At 43.1% G+C, this 20,866-nt stretch overlaps 1 pseudogene; it reads left to right on the top strand.

The window, feature by feature from the left end:
- Nucleotides 1-2,329: 2,329 nt before the first annotated feature.
- Nucleotides 2,330-20,813, top strand: LOC136466643 (cycloartenol synthase-like; annotated as a pseudogene).
- The last annotated feature ends 53 nt before the right edge of the window (nucleotides 20,814-20,866 follow it).

The following is a 20,866-nucleotide window of genomic DNA, read 5'->3' as shown; positions in this document are numbered from 1 at the left end:
AGGCCGTTCGGTGAGAAATTCCAGAATCCTATCCCATCGTCGGACATCCGGACGTCAGCAATCCGGGCTGGAAGGGGAGGCGGCGTCTCCATGATCGTGATTTGTGAGGCAATTCGTGTTCCACGCGACTCGTCCAAGGGATCCAAGGCCAAGGCAATTGGTGTGGCACTAGGGTCATCTCCGACCAGAGCCGCTACCTGGCGAACTGTCGACGCTTCGTGTCCTCAGCCTCTAACCTCTAACTCACCTCCGAGCTAAACTGCTGCCTGCTCTCCATTCTCTCCCATCGGCATGGACGGTAGGTCTTCATGCCCCCATAGTGCCCCCGTGCACCCATGGGAGCAGGCTGCAGCAGCCTCTCGTACGTTCATCGTCTCCATCATTATGCTACACCATTGGCCCATGGGTGAAGAGGTCCATGTCGCCACTGCAGTTTACAGGTACGATGCTATATTTCAATCATTCAGATGTGGATGGACAGTTTGAAAGGAAAGGGATTTTTCTGATTGCTGATTTGAAACTCGATCCGCGGTGGCTAGACAGCGGCCGGGTATTCCAGTTTAAGAAGAGATCTTCTCAGATCGAGAAAACCCCCGGACTGACCAACCGGCCAGCCGACCGTTCCCGATTGCTTGATTTGGGCAATCATTTTTTAGTTGTTTACCAATTTCATGTCATTTCCTGGTACGAGGATTCATGTAAAATCGCCCTGCTTCCCCATTGTTGTGAGATTAGAGTTTACTTGCCAATCGCCATCTAATCTGAATCTAAAACGAGCTTGGATACATATAGTGATCCAAAGTTACTTACATGGCAGATATAGGTAAGTCTGCTAATCTGAATCTAGACCGGATGTAAATTACTCTGCTAAACCTTTAGTGGGTGCAGAGGCTCACAATTGTTTCTAGGAGGGTCTATATATTCCCAGATTTGCTTCTCTAAGTTTATTTATCATATGTTTTTCTAGGACTTCATCTCTAAATTGGCTTCAGAAAAGACATGGCTGAGTCAGGGTGTGATGACAGATTAGGGATGAAAATTCATATATTTCTAGAAAGGCAGTGCCTCCAGCAGAATAAAATTATCCATGCAGAGTCCTACTTTGATTAGAAGAACACGCCGTGTAAACATCGCCTCAGTGGTCAATATCTATTTGTATGATGTGTAAGCCTTCTCTGTCTCAACTTCATAATTCATTTTCAATTTTCAGTTAGAGGTCAGTCATGATCAAAGAGTAGTACCCTTTGTAAAGTTTGAGATTGTGCTGCGCGTTTTATAAGATTTAATAGTTGGAGCCATTGTTTAATGTTAGGTTTGCTGATTATCCTAATGTGATTCCTTCAATTGTTGCTTCTTCATGCCATGGGTGCCAAGTTTGTCTTATATAAATAGGTCTGTTTGATGACCTGGCTGAAGCATTGTTACTATATTAGGACTAATTTATTTATTTTCTCCCTGTTGTTTAAAAGGACCAAAATACTCTGTAAAATATACTTTCACTATTTCAATGTAGCAGGTAATATTTCGCATGACATCATGGTATCACTCGATTGACAGTTTTTGTTCTGCATGCCCATGCCTCTTCACTTGGCCTCTGGTCCCTGTCCATGTTATCAGCAATATATTTTTTTTTGCAGTGATGTTTTGAATAGCAGTTTTCGGTTGGACAAATTTGTTTTTGCAGCCACCATCAACCTTTCATGCCAGGTGTTGATCCGCTGATGGTGAATATGTGGAGGCTGATCCGCTGATGCAGCCAGTGATATAAATAATCCAAATGGGGAGTAGAATATGTGGAGGCTAGCTGATCCGCTGATGCTGAAGCTGTGATGTGATCGGTGATCCGATGCTAATTCTATTAGCATCTCATCCTGTAATATTCTATTAGCATCTCATCCGTAATATTCTATTAGCAGCTCATCCGTACTATTCGATTAGGAATACAGAAAATGGTTCGATTACTAGGCAGTGGCTTCTTTTCAGTCAGTTATCATCAGAAATTTGCCGGTTCATATAGAGGATTAGTTATTTTCCTTGGAGTTTTAATTTGAGCATTTCTACGCTTCGACAAAATTTCACGGGGGCACGCTGGCGGCGAGGCGGGGCAGGACGTGGCGGTGTCGCGCTACGAACGAGCACGGGTTAGCTGATTATCATTGGAAGTGGTAACTGATTTTTGATACTCCACTAATTTACCAGATTTAGAAAGCGACTCCAATCCTATCCTACTCCTTATTATTCTTTATATACAAAAAAAGAAGATATTGGTCAACCCTGGAATCGTTGTGAAAAGATGCCCATGGACGACGGACGAACGCATCCAAAAAAGCTACTTTTAGCGGAGGTGTTACTCAATGGAGCAATTTTGCCATTTAAAACCACATGCAGATCGAAAAAGGAAAGCACGAAACAAACAAGACAAAACGGCAGCCTGTGACCTGTGGTCGCGCTTGCCCGCCGGCGGCACCCCGCTGCATTTGAGAGATCGGACGAGGCGCGGGGGCGGGGGATGTGGCGCCTGCGGGTCGCGGAGGAGGGGGCCGGCGGGGAACCCTGGCCCTGGCTCCGCACAAAGAACGGCCACGTCGGCCGCCAGGTCTGGGAGTTCGACGCAGCCGCCGACCCCGACCCCGCCGTCGACGCCGCGCGCCGGGCCTTCGTCGACGGCAGGCACCACCTCAAGCACAGCGCCGACCTCCTCATGCGCATCCAGGTGGGTCCCGTCGCTTAACTTCCAGTAGCTAGCCTTTCGGGGGGTTTTTAGCAAAATTGTCTAGCCTTTCGTACCAGGCGCGCGAACTGATCGAGCATGTTATTTTTTAGCAAAAACTGATCGAGCCTGTTTTCTTCGATCGGGCTATCGTCAGTGTGACACGCGTATGTATGTAACCACTCGACACTAGTCACCAGCCCAGCCCAAATGCCCAATCCAACCGAACCAGCTCCGCTAACGCGCTTGTAGCGCACCGGTGAGCGCTCCCGTCGTGGAGGCCACCCACCCGCGTTCGAATGTCAGTTGTGGATCGGCCAGGTGTGGCACCGGGGTTGTTTCCTCCCTATATTTGTTTTCTCCAGGTTCTGGATACTCGCATGGCGCTATAATAGGACTACGATGTACCCGTCATCTACGAGGCTCGTGTGATTTCGGTAATCTTCAGAAGAACGTTTAAGGTGTATAGGTTGTAGTTTCTAAAGGTGTGGATATACGTGTGTGGTGATATAAGTATGGTGTGTAGAGTACAGATACTACAACTTTCCGTGCTAAAAAAAACCGAACCAGCTCCACCTCGGGTCCTTGTCGTCCTCCCGCGCAAACCCAACAACACAAATTAAAGGTGGGTAGGCTCAAAAAAAAAAAGGTGGGTCCATCCACGTGCTAGAGGTGCAGTAAATAAAATTATTCCTGTTATACTGATTACAAGCTGGAGTAGGGATACCGATTATGGCCACAACGGGTATATATGCGTTTACCATACCATATGCTTACCTGCATAGGTTGCTACTTTTTAGAATTCTCAAACAGGGTCTCCTATATATACTCTTGCGTTGTGATTAGGGTTGCAACATTCATACTGACTAGGGTTGTAGCAAGCAAACTGATTAGGGGTCATTTCAGGCATACTAATTAGGGTCGCTACGAATTGGATTTTTTTTTCAATATTTCTCCATATTTGTTAGTATTTCCAAGTAATTTTGAGAAATTGAATTTAGTATTTGTTGGTATTTTCTAGTAATTAGATTTGATTGTTGTCGGTATTTGTCTATATTTGTTAGTATTTCCTAGTGTTTTTGAGGATTTTGGTTTAGTATTTGTAGGTATTCTCTAGTAACTAGATTTGATAGTTGTTAGTACTTTTAGTATTTTCTAGTATTATTGAGAATTGGGTTTAGTATTTGTTGGTACTTTCTACCTAGGCAATTTGTTAGTTCCAATTTGTAGCTACACCTAGGCGGTTCCGAGTTGCAATTTGATTTGTGATGCAGTTACAACTTAATAACAATATCAGTTGCAGTTGTTGTAGCTAACAAAATAGAAATTACTATTGTCTTATGTACTTGTGCAATTTACCTATCTTCCATAATTTTGTAATTGCAACTTCAACAATATCAGTTGCAATTGTTGTATGTGCTAAAGAACAAGAAAATCAGAATTGCAATTGTCTTTTGTATTTTTGCAACTGAGCAGCTGTCTTCCGTAATTTTGCAATCGCAACTCTGATTTCATTGTATTTGCAACTACAATTCATGTTGTAACATGGATTACACACTAGTTGCAATAGAGCAGTAATCAGTGCTTGCAACTAGTTATCATTGTAAGTTGCAAACTCGGGTGGACACACCGCACACATTGACTGTGCGTGGGTGCAGAATAGACTCTTTCTCTCTCACACACACACACACTCACTCACTCACACTTTTTTGAGACCTGTCTCTCTCACTCACTCACTCACACACACGTACACACACACTCTAGCCTAGCCTGGTTTCTTCTGCAATCTGTTTCAGTGCTCTGCTTTCCTGTAAATTTGGAATATATATTCTCTCCTTACATATTGCATCCAGTTCGCCAAAGAAAATCCTCTTCAGCTGGACCTTCCGACGATCAAACTAGATGAGCATGAAGATGTTACCATTGAAGCCGTGTCGACTACCTTGAGAAGGGCAATCAACCGTTTTTCTACTATCCAGGCACACGATGGGCACTGGCCTGGGGACTATGGTGGTCCTATGTTCCTCGTGTCAGGCTTGGTACCTCCTCCAACTCTACAGTGATATGCAACTTCTTTACTTCACTTGGATATGCATTCCTATGACTAATTATGTGCTTAATTTTGTCATGTGTTTAAGATGAAGTTGTGCTATTTCTTTTCTTTCTCACTTGTGCATTATATATGTTGTATGTGACCGCCAATATTTTTTTATTAAATGTGAATACCAATTTAGATGCTTTTTAAGAAATGTTTAGATTATATGGACGTTTCATGTTTCTTGGTTTACAAAACAACTACTGATTGTGTTTATCCTATACATAGATCATAACATTGTATGTGATTGGAGCACTAAACACTGTCCTATCGCCAGAACACCAAAAGGAGATCCGCCGATATCTTTATAACCATCAGGCAAGGATTCAATCTGAAATTTCTCATCCGTATAATGGCTAAATATGATGTAATTTTTGTCACTGCAAGTGTAGAATGAAGATGGCGGTTGGGGCTTGCACATTGAGGGTCCGAGCACCATGTTTGGCTCAGCACTAACCTATGTTATTTTGAGATTGCTTGGAGAGGGACCAGATAGCGGAGATGGGGCCATGGAGAAAGGTCGAAACTGGATCTTAGACCATGGTGGAGCAACATATATAGCATCATGGGGCAAGTTTTGGCTTTCGGTGGGGAATTAACTCTTATTTGTTTGTTTATTAGCTCCTTCCATTTTCTTGGATCTGCTTTGATTCATTTTAATTACCTGGCTTATTTAAGATACTTGGTGTATTTGAATGGTCTGGTAACAATCCGGTCCCACCAGAAGTATGGCTATTGCCATATCTCCTGCCATTTCACCCAGGTTCTGCTTTCTTTTCCTCTGTGTACATAAATCTAGTATGACTTAATTGAATATTTCAATCGCCATTGATCTTATATCACAAAATTCATCATTTATATATCATCCTCTTTTTTCATTTTTAATTGGCCAATCGACCAGCAATCAATAAATGGTTCTCTACTGTTTCTTGCTGATATGCTATAGCATTTTACAATTGTCTTGTAGGGAGGATGTGGTGTCATTGTCGAATGTTGTATTTGCCTATGTGCTACATTTATGGGAAGAGGTTTGTCGGCCTGAATCACACCACTTGTGTTGGATTTGAGAAAGGAAATTTTCAAAGACCCTTATAACAAGATTGATTGGGACAAGGTCCGCAATCTATGTGCTAAGGTTTGTTAACTTTTTGCATAACCTTTTCATGGGCATTGATGCACATGGACCAAATTTTGTACGAGTTCATTGCATGAGGTGACACAAAGTTATCTATTAGTCTACAAGTTGATCCTGTTTAGCCAAGGTTGTCCTTACTCCTTGTTCAGAAATCCCACTATCAAAAGAGTATGTTTAGTTGCTGGCACAACCTTGTTGTAACCCAATCTATGCCAAGGGCCTCTTTGGCAGAGCTTTTGAGTGGCTTTAGGTTTGGCTTCTTTGTGGCTTGAAGTGAAGTCATGCCAAATAGCTTCGCGAGAAAAAGCATTTCACGATCGAAGAACCAGAGAGTTGAAGCTATTTTTACAAGTAGAGGTGAAGCCAGCATAACGTGGCTTCTTTGGCTTCAATGGCTTTTTGGGCTTATGGGGTGAAGGCCCATTTTGGCTTCTTTTGCCAAAGAGGGCCTAAATAACACGTTCTCAAGAATCTTTTTGGCTAAACATGGCTTTTTTCAACGGAGGAGAAAGGATACTTTCCCCACCTAATTTTTCATTGCATAGGAGTGGGTACTAAATAATGCCACTCGAAAGAGTAACAGACCAGGTAATCTAGAAAGAGTTGCCCAAGATACAAGCTGAGGTGGATTACATATTTGAAATTAGAGGTAAACGTCAGTCTTCACTAATAGTGACTTCATTTGGTGAACATTGCTTTGACTCATACTAAGTATATAGAATATATAAAGTGTCAAAAAGCTTAAAGAGGTTTCTTTCTATGTATTCTCATACTTAAAAACTATCTAAAGTACCAAACAAGGGCATAGGGGGTGAATGGGATCCTCAAAATTTTCTCACCGAGGACATGAGTGATATGTAAGCTATGTTCTAAACACCAATCCAATCCTCTAACTCTCGCCAAGGTCACATAGGCACAACGGGCCTACTAACCTTAGGAAAGAGATGAGGAAGATATAGAGTCAAACGAGCAAAGAATGGAACACTTAACTTGGCTAGTCTGGTTTCATGGTTATCAGCCCACTGGAAATGCCAAACCCGGCTAGGCTAGTTTTGATAGATTTTAGCTTAGAAATTTGTGCAAAAAAGGAAAAATCCAAGCAAATGAACTCCAAAATTCTTAATATTTTGCACAAAGTTTGCCTGCCCATGGGAAAGCCATTTCCAAGAGATCTTGACAAAAAGATCAGGGCTTCACCATGAAGTTTGCTCTTTCTCAAGTTGTGATTTTCAATAAAACTCAATTTCAATTCTCATGAAAAATCTATTGAAGGGCAACACTAGATATGCTCCCTTGAGGTCCTAGCATCAAGATTGAGCACAACAATAAAAGATGCCCAACTCAAATAAATTAAATCACCAAAACAAGGATTTTATAGAAGAAAATGAATGATTTTGGAAGCCAATCATGGGGAATTTGGTGCTAGGGTTAATCCTATCATGTACTCATGTCTAAAGGCTCTAAGAACCACCTCAAAACCATCCAAGAACTCATATCAATTGCTCCTCAAAAAATTACCAAGAAAAGGTGATAAAAATCCACAAATGGGAAGAAAACCAAATGATTCAACGGGATGGGGACACATGAGATGATTTCAACAAGATTTTTTTCACTTGAAATCAGTCATGAATTCATATATACATCAGATTAGCCATCCTCCCAACATTCTCCCACTTTTGTGAGAAACTAGCCTAAGAGGGAATCTCACCCCTCTCTAGCCTAACTGCTCTAATCTTTAGAGCATCGAGCTAACCAAGGAAATGAACAAATGGTAGAAGGATCACTGTCTTGAGCAGCCTCCCCTCTTATTTATAGAGGGCTATTACCATTCTAGAATACACCTAAGCTTAGACATGAAGCACTTGGCCACTATGGGCAAAATGGTCCAAATTGGTCTTCCATGCATCGAACGGCCATGGGCCCTTCACAAAGTCGCTTTGCCTCGATGCAAGCTTTCTAATGATGCCATGTACCACTCCTAAAATCCTCTCCTGTGTTTGAGGCCCAAACCCAAAAATCACTCCGCCATCGGTTTTGTAGGAGAAACTAACAAACCCTAGGGCCATGTACCTGGTATGCAACCCCTCCAATGTTGACGTGTGTCCTCCATGTCCTCATCAATCCAGCAATCCAATATAAGTGCGTGCGATGCCTCTCCTTGATTTGGTCCAACTCTAGCCTTGACTTTGGTCAGTGATGCCTTCATCACCATCTTGCACATGCTCTTGTTTGTCATCGCGCCAAGTGCTAGTCATCCTTGGTCCATCCTTCTGCCTCTTAGTCCCTTGGTCCAAGCCTTCATGTCCAGTCTTCATCGCCCTGTGGTTCATCGACCCAAACTCCTCGCTTGACCTTCTACATTGTTGTTGGCCACCTCGATGCACTCAACACCTGGACATTCATAAACCAAGAGACATGTTGCACAACACAAACCAACTTGATACCTTGGCTAGTTCAAATCACTCTAGAACCAACTCAACCAAAGCTCAATCATCTTGACTTGACAATCACTCATCATCCATGACATGGGTGTGTCTTTTCCCTCTACTTGGAGGGCTTCTTTGCATATGTACACTGTATATTTGCCCCTTTGGGCCTAGAATAGAATTTGGTTGGTCATTCTCTAACATGGTATCAAAGAGCTAGGGTTTCCTCACCTTCTGCTGAGACCAATCCCGCTGACCCATATGGCCGTACGCCGCACGGCCTGTGCACCAGCCGCCTGCCCAACCTCACGTGCCATTGCTGCGCCCCCACGCCGCACGCTCGCGCGCACCCTGCGCGCCGGCCCACCACCCGCTCGTGACCATAGCCCGCACTGCCCGCTCACGCGCCCCTACGCGTCAGCCACCTCCCTCTGCCCGTGTGCGTGTGCTGCGTGCCCCTTGCATCCTCATGCGGTTTCCTCTATTTCCTCTACCCATAGCCGCGCCTATCTATTGCGCTCGCGTGATTTGCGAGCAGGTTGGGCCTCCTCTGTGCTTCCCCCTCACCCTCCCCAAAAAAATAAAAAAAACAAACAACAACAACAGCGCCTCCTTCTCATCTCCCATGGCATCTCCCGGGCGCCTTGGTGCTGTTCTTGTCCCTAAGTGTCCCATCATTTTCAATGGCACAAATTGGGGTGACTTTGTTTTCCATACGAAGGTCCACAAGGATGGACAACTGCTGTGGGGCTACCTTACGGGGGATCGGAATCTATCCTCCATGTCCTATTCTCCCCACACTGCCCCACATATCCGCCAGATGCTGATGATGATGCCAAGTGTGCTTTACTTGATGCATTTGAGGCTCAGATGGAGAGCTACCAAGTCTAATCTTGGTCTCTATGAGACTTGGCTACGCTGAGGAGAAATCTACCAAGGCTATCTTACTTGCGAGCATGGAGATCAATCTCGCATAGTCCCTCAGAGGTCTCGCCACCTCACACCTCATGTGGGATCACCTCCATCGCTAGTTATGAGATCCATAACTGAGGCAATGTACCTTGCTATTGTTTAGGAGGCTCAGTCACTTTCATCAGCTTGACTCTACTAGTCGAGGACTTCCACCATTCAGATGATAGCTATCTAGCATCGTCTGGATAGTTTGGGCACTATGTTCTGTGGTGGTGGTACTTGTCGGTGTTGTGATTGTCATTGGGACTAGAGAGACACCCTTTGCCTTCATGAGTTTCTCTCTTGGCTTTGCCCCAAGTTCAAGACTGTTCGAGCACAACTACTGACTCATCATCCGTGCCCATCGCTCTCAGAGGTGATGCCTGAGCTACGAGCTAAGGAGACATGTCTTCGAGCTAGGGGTGTGAGTCGCACTCCACCACAATCCTTTGTCTTGGCAGCCACACCTCCATAGGTCTCCCCTGCCTCTGTCTCAGCCCTCTCCTGTGGTGATGGGGGTACCTTCTGGTGTTCAGTGTGGCTACTACAAGCTCTATGGCCATGAGAAGAAGGATTGTCGCAAGAAGAAACGCGACCGACAGAGGCGTCGTGGTAGGCACTCCTCTTAGGGGCCCTCCTAAGACACTCGTTCCATGTCTACAATAGAACAGGAGGTTCTTGCCCTATTTCACCACCTTACTACTGCGTCTCAGGCCTCTACTTCTAGGACTATTGCTTAGGCTTCTAGTTCCACTCCTCCTCCTCCTCTATCAGGTACAGCATCCCCATGGTTCCTTGACCCTGGTGCCTCTTTTCATATGACACCCCATTCAACACACTTGTTCTCTGTGTCTTCCCTCGATCCTCCTATATTTGTTCGCACTGAAGATGGCACTTTGCTTCCTGTTGCTGGGAGAGGTGTTCTTTTGACATCTTCTTTTGATGTTCCTACTATTTCGCATGTTCCACAACTCACCATGCAATTGTTATCTGTGGGTCACATCACTAATCATGGCTGTCACATAATCCTTGAGTCTGATTCTTGTTGTGTTCAGGACCTCTGTATGGGCCATTTGTTGGGAACTGGGCCTAGGCATCAGGACTCACAACGCCTATGGGAGCTTCATTGGTTGCGTCTTCCTTCACCTATCTTGGCTCCTTCATCACCTAGTTCTCCAGCCTCTGCATCCACCACTTTGTCTTCTTCTACTTTTGCACATGGGCATCATTGTCTTGGCCACCTCTCTGGTTCTAGATTGTCCACTCTTGTTGGTAGTGGTGTCTTAGGTCCTATCTCTGGTGACACTGCTTTCCATTGTATGGGTTGTAAACTTGGCAAACAGTTCCAACTCCCTTATCCTTCTAGTGAGTCTAAGTCTCAGAGACCTTTTGATCTTGTTCACTCTGATGTATGGGTTCCTGCACCTTTTGTTTCAAAAGGGGGTCAATCATATTATGTTCTATTCATTGATGACTATTCAAGATTTACATGGATTTATCTGATGTCTTCTCATGGTCAATTCCTTTCTATTTACCAGTAATTTGCCACCATGATCCGCACTCAGTATAACTCTTCTGTTTGAGTTTTTTGTGCTAATTCTGCTGGTGAGTATATCTCTACTACTCATCGCTCCTATCTTGCTGAGCAGGGTACTCTTGCCCAGTTTTCATGTCCTGGTGCTCATGCTCAAAATGGTGTTGCTGAGCGAAAGCATCGCCACATTCTTGAGACTACTCGTGCTCTCTTGATCTCTTCTGCGCTTGCTCCTCATTTCTAGGCTGAGGCGGTTTCTATGGCTATTTTTCTCATAAATCGCCAACCCTCTACTGTTCTCCAGGGCTACACTCCCTATGAGCATTTTTTTAGCACCCCTCCTTTCTATAGCCATCTTTGTTGCTTTGGGTGTGTCTGTGATGTCCTTCTTCCACCTCATGAGCGCACCAAAGTCACTGCTCAGTCTGTTGAGTGTGTTTTCCTTAGGTATAGTATGGAACATAAGGGTTATCGCTGCTATGGCCCTGTTGCTCATCGAATGAGGATTTCTTAGGATGTCACCTTTGATGAGTCTCGGCCGTATTATCCTTGTCCCTCCTTTGGTCCTTCTAGTACTGCTGAGTCCCTCTTGTTCCTTACTTTACCTGAGTGGTATCTTTCGCTACCATCTCCATCCTCTTTGCCACCTTCTCCTACTTCCCCACCTCTGTCACCTCATCCTTCTTCTCCACCTCCTACCTCTCCACCATTGGTCTCTCCTGCCCCATCACCGGTGTGTCCTTCCTATGATATCACTCACTACTACACTTGTCATCCACGATCTACGCTGCCACTTGACTCTTCTTCGTCTGTCCTTGGACCTCTTCCCAAGTCTCCTCCTCTCTATGCTCTTCGTGACCGCAACACCCTTCATCCTCCCGATCGCCTTGGTTTCACTACTGCCGTTTTGGCTTAGCCCATGACCTATCGGGAGGCTGTCGCTCATCAGGAGTGGTAGCATGCTATGGCTGAGGAGATTGCTTCCCTAGAGCATACTAGTACTTGGGATCTTGTTCCTTTGCCTTCTAATGTCACTCCTATCACCTGGTCAAGACTCGCTCTGATGGCTCTCTTGAACTCTACAAGGCTTGTCTTGTGGTGTGGGGTTTCCAACAGGAGTATGGTATTGATTATGAGACCTTTGCTCCTGTTGCTCATATGACTACTATTTAGACTCTTCTGGCTGTTGCAGCCATTCGTTAGTGGTCGATCTCTCAGTTGGACATCAAGAATGCCATCCTCAATGGTGAGCTCCGAGAGGAAGTCTATATGTAGCCACCCCTAGGTTACTCTATGCCTAATGGTCTTGTTTGTCAGTTGTGTCGTTCCCTCTATGGCCTTAAGCAAGCTCCTTGGACTTGGTTTGAGTGTTTTTCCTCTGTTGTCATCGATGCTGGCTTCAAGCCTAATGACCACGATCCTACTCTTTTTGTCCACACTTCTCCTCATGGTCGCACCCTTCTTCTTCTCTATGTCGATGACATGATCATCATGGGTGATGATTCTTAGCACAGTGCATTTGTGAAGCAGCGTCTTAGTGAGAAATTTTTGATGTTTGATTTGGGTCCTCTTCGTTACTTCCTTGGTCTTGAGGCCACCTCTACCCTTGATGGTATTTTCCTCTCTTAGGAGAAGTACACTCAGGACCTCCTTTCCCGTGCTACTCTCACTAATCACCACACTATTGATACTCCTATGGAGCTTGGTGTTCACCTAAGACCCATTGACGGTGCACCACTTGCTAATCCCACTCGTTATCGTCAGCTTGTTGGGAGCCATGTTTACCTTGGGATCACCCATCCTGACATTACTCACCCTGTCCACATCTTGAGTCAGTTTGTCTCGGCTCCTACCCAGCTCCGCTATGCTCACCTCCTTTGTGTTCTACGATATCTTCATGGCACTATCTCTCACCGCCTTTTCTTTCCTTGCTCTAGTTCTCTTTAGCTTCAGGTGTACTCTGATATGACCTAGGTGTGTGACCACATGGATCGCCACTCTCTCTCAGCTTACTGTGTTTTCCTAGGCTCTTCCTTGATTGCATGGAAAACCAAGAAGCAGACTGTTGTTTCTCGCTCGAGTGTTGAGGCTGAGCTGCATGCTATGGCAACTGTGACTATAGAGGTGACATGGCTATGATGGCTCTTGAGGACCTTAGTGTGCCTGTCTCTGCACCCACTCCTCTCTCTTCTAACAGCACCGTTGCGATCAGTATTGCTCGGGACCCCATCAAGCATGAACTCACCAAACACATTGGCATTGATGCTTTCTACATGAGATCATAGGTGCATGATCAGGTTGTGACCCTCCACCATGTGCCTTTAGAAGTTCAGCTAGCGGATTTCTTCACCAAGGCACAAACACGGGCCCAACATAGATTTTTGCTCTCCTAACTCAGTGTCGTAGATCCACCATGAGTTTGAGGGGGGTGTTAGATGTATAGGATGTATATGTATTTTCCCTCTACTTGGAGGGCTTCTTTGCATATGTACACTGTATATTTGCCCCTTTGGGCCTAGAATAGAATTTGGTTGTTCATTCTCTAACAATGGGCACATGCCCACCATGTCATCTTGCTCTCTTCATCCTGTAAGAACCCAAAGGGCCTAAGAGGAGGGTGAATTTGGGCTCTAAAAATTTAAAGCAATAACATTAGTCTATGAAAAGTCTAAATCCCCATAGCATTGTGGCACCTAAGATTACTACAAAAGCACATAGGACACCCTTAGGGCCATCGAGCTAAACAAGTCCTTAGCAAGAGTTCGCACTAAGAGTATTATCCTTAGTACCAGGAAAGAAAGCTATGCTAATCACTTTATCATGCAATCCTAGCTGTCACTCAACAAGCTAAACAAGAAGTAATGCAAGAATAAGTGAAAAGCAGAGAGACGGCCAGATTTTTCTAGTAATATGGGGTTGTTGCCACAACCTCCTAATTCATGTTGGAGCACCAAAAGTCACAAAACATGGTTGCACTCTCTTCCATTAATGAATACCCTTTTTCCACTTAGAAATGGCGAGTTTCATGAAATGTACATATTTCAGAGCCTCCTCAACAAGAATTCCGTAGAAGAAGGTCACCAAGTCCTCCACCAGGCCATCTAGGTGATGACAAACACTAAGAGTAACAAATCTTTATCTTTGACTTGAAGGAATCCAAACAAGAACACCGGTAGCACTCAAGGCTAACTCGTAAATTCACTTATTGACTTGGATGGCTCTTCAATTGCTTTAGTATTATCTCTGTAAGTGCTAGGAATGATGGGTTTGAAGAGAAGCTCCAAATGAGCCAAGGGTTTCACTTATATAAAGGGTTAAGGGGCTACTAGCCATTAAAAAAGTTGACTAACAGAGACCACCGAATGATCCATTGACCACCATTACCGATGCCAAATTATACGGTGTTGCTAATATGGCCTTTTCAAGTAACAGCTGGTATGAAGTATACTAGAATGTTTCCCATTGTATGATACGCTGGTGTGTCACAGAGGCACACCAGACCATACGGTGTAGTCTAGAGCCCTAGTCAATCTTTTCACAGAGTTAATGTTGGCACGTGGATGATCCACTGGAAAGTCATGGAGTTTTCATTGGATCATACAGCATAGTCTAGTAACCTAGATAGCTTGTCACAAAGTCAAGTTGTACTCATTGGACGATCTGCCGAGGTGTTACACTGTCACCACCGGATTGTACAACCCACATCAAATAGTTGGCCACTTAACCAAAGTTAAGGAATAGGCCATGGTGTATGATATGCTATGCGTCATGAAGTCTCAATGAATCATATGACAACCACTTAGTACTGAGGCTAAGTCATTAACTAACTAGGGGGTACAATGTCATAAGCCGACAATCTACCTAGTTTCAGCCCTATCATCCAGCCCACACTTTGGTGCATTTTTTAGCACGTTTCAAATTGGATTTGAACCAATTTAACATCTTTGAGATCCTTGACTTGAAACCAATCCAATGGAGCCACTTATGCCTGGATCTTGAATGGAGTAAGCCTTTTGTGCATACAAAATGCTCTAACTTGAACTTCCTCAAGATGCATGCCTTGGACCCCACTTAACAGTACAACCAAAGATAAAGCAAAGCCCTAATACACTCCACATCATGTGTCTATGAGCATCAAGCATACACATGAACTCATGAGTCCTTAGTCTTCATGAACATCCTTTGCTGCATACACTTCACAAGTCTACAGGGCCAAAACACCGTGGCCATTCGTGTGACTAACCGATGTGAATATCCATTGCAAAATACACATTAGTCTACAAGCACTTGTGCTCATCAACCACCAAATTGGGGCCTAGATACGTTCACTTCCCTTATTTTTGAATAGTAAAGTCAAATAACTTGACAATTAATTTTAAATGATGGCAGTAACTTCATGAGAACATGTAAGTTACCACCACGATGGGGCCAATTGGTACGGATCTATACTTAAGTAGTATGTATGGGATCCATCTTTCACATAATGTATCTTCAATTCCTTTTTGTTTATAAAAGTTAAGGATGAGTGGCTACCCAAGGGTGTTTTGTGGGTCAGCTACCTTAGTTCATTTCTCCTCCTAAATTAATTATGTTGCATGCCATTCTAATTCATTTAAGCAAGTTTTTAGTTGACCCAATGACCCAAACCATGTGGAACTTGCATCCCTAATAGCACCCATTAACCAGAAAGTGATGCTATTTGAAAAAAGTTGCTTAGTTCTGGAAGCTTAAAGGAACTTTTATGTTTATCTTCCTTGTTCTATAAGGAGCCCATTTTGGATCCTGATTGTTCTGTCTGAAGGAGTTCTGATACATTTATGTTGCAGAAAGATCTGTACCGTCCGCACCCATTCGTTCAAGATGTCTTATGGACAACTCTCCATAAATTTGTTGAACCAGTTATGATGCGCTGGCCTGGTTGCAAATTGAGGGAGAAAGCTCTAGAAATTGTCATGCAACACGTTCACTACGAGGATGAGAACACTCGATATATTTGCATTGGTCCTATAACCAAGGTAAATTGAGGGCTATATATGTTTGCTTGTTGAACCTTTACAAAAGGAGATGGAGTTTTATTTTGTCATACTCTTTCTACAAGCACAACATGGTCATATCCATATGCTAGAGACTTTAATATAGATTTATTTTCTCTATAATCAGAAATAAAAACATAGTATTTTGTGATTTTAGCGCTTCCTTTAACTTTTAGCTTCTACGGGCTTAAACAACTATGGCATTACAATAATGAACCCTCCTCCATATCATCTTCACCTTTTTTCTCACATTACTTCCCTCCTGAATTGTCTAGGAGAACTAAAATAATTGTTGTTGATTCTATGATTTATTAGTTCTTCCACCACTTCATGCATTATGATTGTCATGTGATCTATGTCATGCAATTAGTGAAAATGTATTATACGCCACAAATCCAAAATTAATCATGATTTTGCTAATTGTACCCACTACATGCAATCACAGTGCTTTGTAACATCATATGATTATGCCAAACAAGATAGTACTTGAGTGATCTATTCAAATCATGGAATTACTTTTCTTTCTCTTTATTCTCCAACATTTATGTAATCCCACCGTCCCAAAATAAATCAACCTTTAGAATTCTCCTAAGTCAAACTATCCTAAGTTTGACTAAATTTATAGAATTATGGCACCAAATTACATCATTTGATAAACCATGAAATATATTTTCATAATTTTCTTATTTAGTGCCACAGATGTCGGTAGTCTTCTCCATAAATTTGGTTAAACATTGAATTGTTTTACTTAGGACAACTTTAGAAGTTGATTTATGAGTTCAATGCACCAAGAGCCCTTAAACTTATAAGGATGAGCCACTTAGATCCATGAACTCTAAAATTGCATTTATGAGCCCCTTTATGTTGATTTTCAGTTCATTGTGGGTCCATGCTACTTCGTCAATTCTACTTTGCTTGAGTGGCATGACAACATGTCAAGGGACAGCGTGGGGGCATGGTGGGGCTGAGCTAGGGATGGGTGGCACATGGTGGCTCTAGGTGCGTGCGTGGGCATTGGCTGGAGGCATGGCAAGCAGTGATTGGTGGCACGAAGAAGGGCCGAGCGGTAGGAGACACATGGAGTAGGAGGCACGCAGCATGGAGCGGATTTGGATGTTGTGTGGGAGTCTCAAGCTGCAGTGCTTTGGCGCGCGGGTTGTGGTCTTTTGTCAGTTCTACACCTTCAGACCCTCATGTGGGTGTGAGCTTAGCCACACGGGATGGTGCGACCTCAGCCACTTTTGTGGACAAACCGCCATGGGTGTGGCCTTGGGCGATGAGCCATCATGGGTATACATGAGCTTGGTCGCTGGCGCGGGCGAGCCACTGTGGGTATGTGTCCTGGCCGTGGCGCATGCTGGTAGGGGACGACAAGCTTGTGCAGTCATGGGAGAAGAAGAGAGTAGGAGAAGAAGGATTCCATTCTTAAGAGATGAGAGAAGAGGAAGGGTTAAATGCAATAAACATGACATGTTGGTGTTCCACGTAAGCACAATGGCCATGTTTGCTTGTCTTATGAGCCTAACTGTTTCAGCGAAGGAACAGTGTTTTTTTCTCACAACAAATCAGCGAACAGTACTTTCAACTATGGCTTTTCAGCGAAACGAACATGGCCAATAGCATTGACGAAGCAATATGAACCTACGATGAACCAAAAATCAACATAAGGGGCTCAGAAATGTAATTTGAGAGTTTATGGACCTAAGTGATACTCGCTTACAAGTTCAAGGACCGTTGGTGCATTTAACTCTTGATTTATTTTTGAACAGAGGGACTACTGTAACTAAAAACAAAATTCTTAGTGCCTTGATATGTCCAGGCTAGATTCCTCAGTCTTAAGTATAGTTTATTTCTGGCTATGTTAGCCACTTCTGTTGACTTAAATCATTTCTGCAAATTTGATGATGTATGATTTATGCTCGTAGGTTGTGAAACTTTTATCGTTAGTATATACCATGTTATTAAATAATCATATTATTTCTTGATTATATCTTAATATTATTCAGCTGATTGCAGCAAGAAATTCTATGCAGGTATTAAATATGCTTGCTTGTTGGATTGAAGATCCAAAGTCGGAGGCATTCAAACTCCACATTCCACGAGTCTATGATTACTTGTGGCTAGCTGAAGATGGCATGAAGATGCAGGTGATTATTGTTGTTCAGTGGCCCATATCCTTTTTACTTAATTAACTTCCTTTTAGGCAGCTACTGCAACAACAAACCTGTCAACATATAATATTTTGTTGTGTCTTAATGGGATTGGCAATTGTTTTGGCATCTTCAATCCAACCAGCCCTTTCTACTGTAGGGTTATAATGGTAGCCAACTTTGGGATACAACTTTCGCAGTTCAAGCCATTGTGGCTACTAACCTTATTGAAGACTTTGGTCCCACCCTTAAACTAGCACACAACTACATCAAGAATTCTCAGGTACATTTGACGTGCCTTTTATTCTATATATATATGGTTCAACCTTAGGTCCATTTACAGTACTGATAAATGGCTATTCATTACAAAAGGTTCTTGATGACTGCCCTGGTGATCTGAATGACTGGTACCGCCACACGTCTAAAGGTGCATGGCCCTTCTCAACTGCTGATAATGGTTGGACTGTATCTGATTGCACTGCAGAAGGATTAAAGGTGAACTCGGTCATCAGCATTACCAATAACGAATTTTACTTTAGGTGTTTAAATTTTTTTCTTTTGAGATTTAGGATCATTTGTTCTTACAGCATCTATAAACTCTTTCTACATTAATCAAACTATATGGCAATGCTGAGAGTGGCAAATTTGCAAATATTTATGCTCACGTAGCTAATAAGGTTTAGTTTTGTTCCCTGGCCTGTATGTGCCAGTATTCTTGACAGTATTATAGTACAGTGTCTAGCATGTTGTCATAATTATATGTTTTAAATATTTAATTGCTTCTTTTCTTTTTTTTGAAAACCTAATTGCATCTTTTCTTTGACTACAGGCTTCATTATTGTTATCAGAGATTTCTCCTGAGATTGTTGGCGAACCGGTGGAAGCTAATAGGTTTTATGATGCTGTCAGTTGTCTGATGTCTTATATGGTAAGTATCCTGATTTTTTTCTTTATGAAGAATGGAGAACTTCTAGAGTTCTCTGTATTGCTTGTCTTGTTATATACATATACATTAGGTTGGGCTAGGCCCATTACACAAACATGGCCCAACACTTTATCTTCTCACAATTGTTGCAATTGAATCATTTTTTAACAAAATGGTCGGTGTAAATTTGTAAACATTGTGTACGTTGTGGAAAACAAGACTCTTGAACTGGCAGCAGCCCTCTTATATTATACTATGGTCATATATCTCTTTTAAATTCTATGGTGTTTTTTTTATCTCCATTGTTCTTGTGTGTTTTGAATAAATCCATTAGAGGGACCATGTCTCATCGGTTTGTGTTAACCTTTGCAGAATGATAATGGTGGTTTCGCGACATATGAACTCACAAGATCTTATGCCTGGCTGGAGGTAGGTGGATGAACTTCTTCGACCCCTCAGGCCACTTGTGGAATTCTTAATTGTTGCCGTTGAGTAGAAATACATGATAAGATATTAGCTTTGTTTCAAAACAGTATAATTCATCAGCATTCCTTGAATCTTTCACGTTTCATCTATATTGACATTCTTTCTTCAATTATTCAGCTTATCAATCCTACTGAGACGTTTGGGGACATTATGATTGATTACCCGTAAGATGCAGTAACTTTTTCACTGTGTTGATTTTTACTTATAAAACAAACTGAGACAACATAAAACTCATTTAATTTTGCAGGTATGTTGAATGTACATCAGCAGCAATTCAGGCCCTGACATCATTCAGAAAACTCTACCCTGGGCATCGCAGGAAAGAGGTGGACAACTGTATCAGCAAAGCTGCCAATTTCATTGAGGATAAGCGACGGTTCATGGTCAGTATCTGGACTCCATGCGAACTAAAAAGTACCAAATAATCCTCTACATGTTTATCAGTCTCCAACAGGTATGGCTCTTGGGCTGTTTGCTTCACGTACGGCACTTGGTTCGGTGTGAAGGGACTAACTGCTGCTGGTAGAACATTTGAGAACAGTCCTGCAATCAGAAAGGCATGCGGCTTTCTGTTATCAAAAGAGCTTCCTTCCGGTGGTTGGGGAGAAAGTTACTTGTCATCTCAAGACCAGGTAAATTCACTTATACCAGTTTCTTTAAAATAGCAGCAGTTAGAGTGCATCATTTTATCTCAAGGGTTTGGTACGAGTAGGTTAGGTAGCAGTTGATATGCTAACATGCTATGCTAGTGAGCAAAACAGTGGTGCGGTGTTGATTCTTGGAATTTGAAAGACCTTTGCATTAACCATGCATCTTTTTACACACTGAATCAGGTTTACACCAATCTCAAAGGCAACCGAGCTCATGCAGTGAACACTAGTTGGGCCATGCTGGCACTAATTGATGCAGGACAGGTCTGTTACTTAGCCTGTGGCTTTGGATACTCTGATCCGGTGTGCGCATTCAGAATGGTACTTAAATCTCGTCCATACTGCAGGCTGAGAGAGATCCAACACCCCTACACCGAGCAGCAAAGGTTTTGATCAACTTGCAATTAGACGGCGGAGAATTCCCTCAGCAAGTAAGCAACAACCGGCCGGTCCACAAATCAGAGATACTAACATTAGTTCACTCTTCCAATAGGCAATAAATCATACGGAGTATAATCTAAGTTCAACTTCTCTCACCCTTTTGTTATTTACTAACTATAATTGCACTGCCTAACACAGGAGATCATAGGAGTGTTCAACAAGAACTGCATGATCAGTTACTCCCAGTACAGGAACATCTTCCCAATTTGGGCTCTGGGTGAGTACCGGTGCCGGGTCCTGGGGGCTGGCAATAAGCAGTAGTGCCTGTGCCCCCCATCAATCAACTACTAGCTATGTTCAGGAGTTGCGCAGCGCTCCTAGTAGTTCTAA

Source organism: Miscanthus floridulus, chromosome 7 (genome assembly GCF_019320115.1).
Source record: "Miscanthus floridulus cultivar M001 chromosome 7, ASM1932011v1, whole genome shotgun sequence".
NCBI classification, from domain to species: domain Eukaryota; kingdom Viridiplantae; phylum Streptophyta; class Magnoliopsida; order Poales; family Poaceae; genus Miscanthus; species Miscanthus floridulus.
The sequence above is the reverse complement of the archived record's forward strand: the minus strand, read 5'-3'. Positions and strand labels throughout refer to the sequence as shown.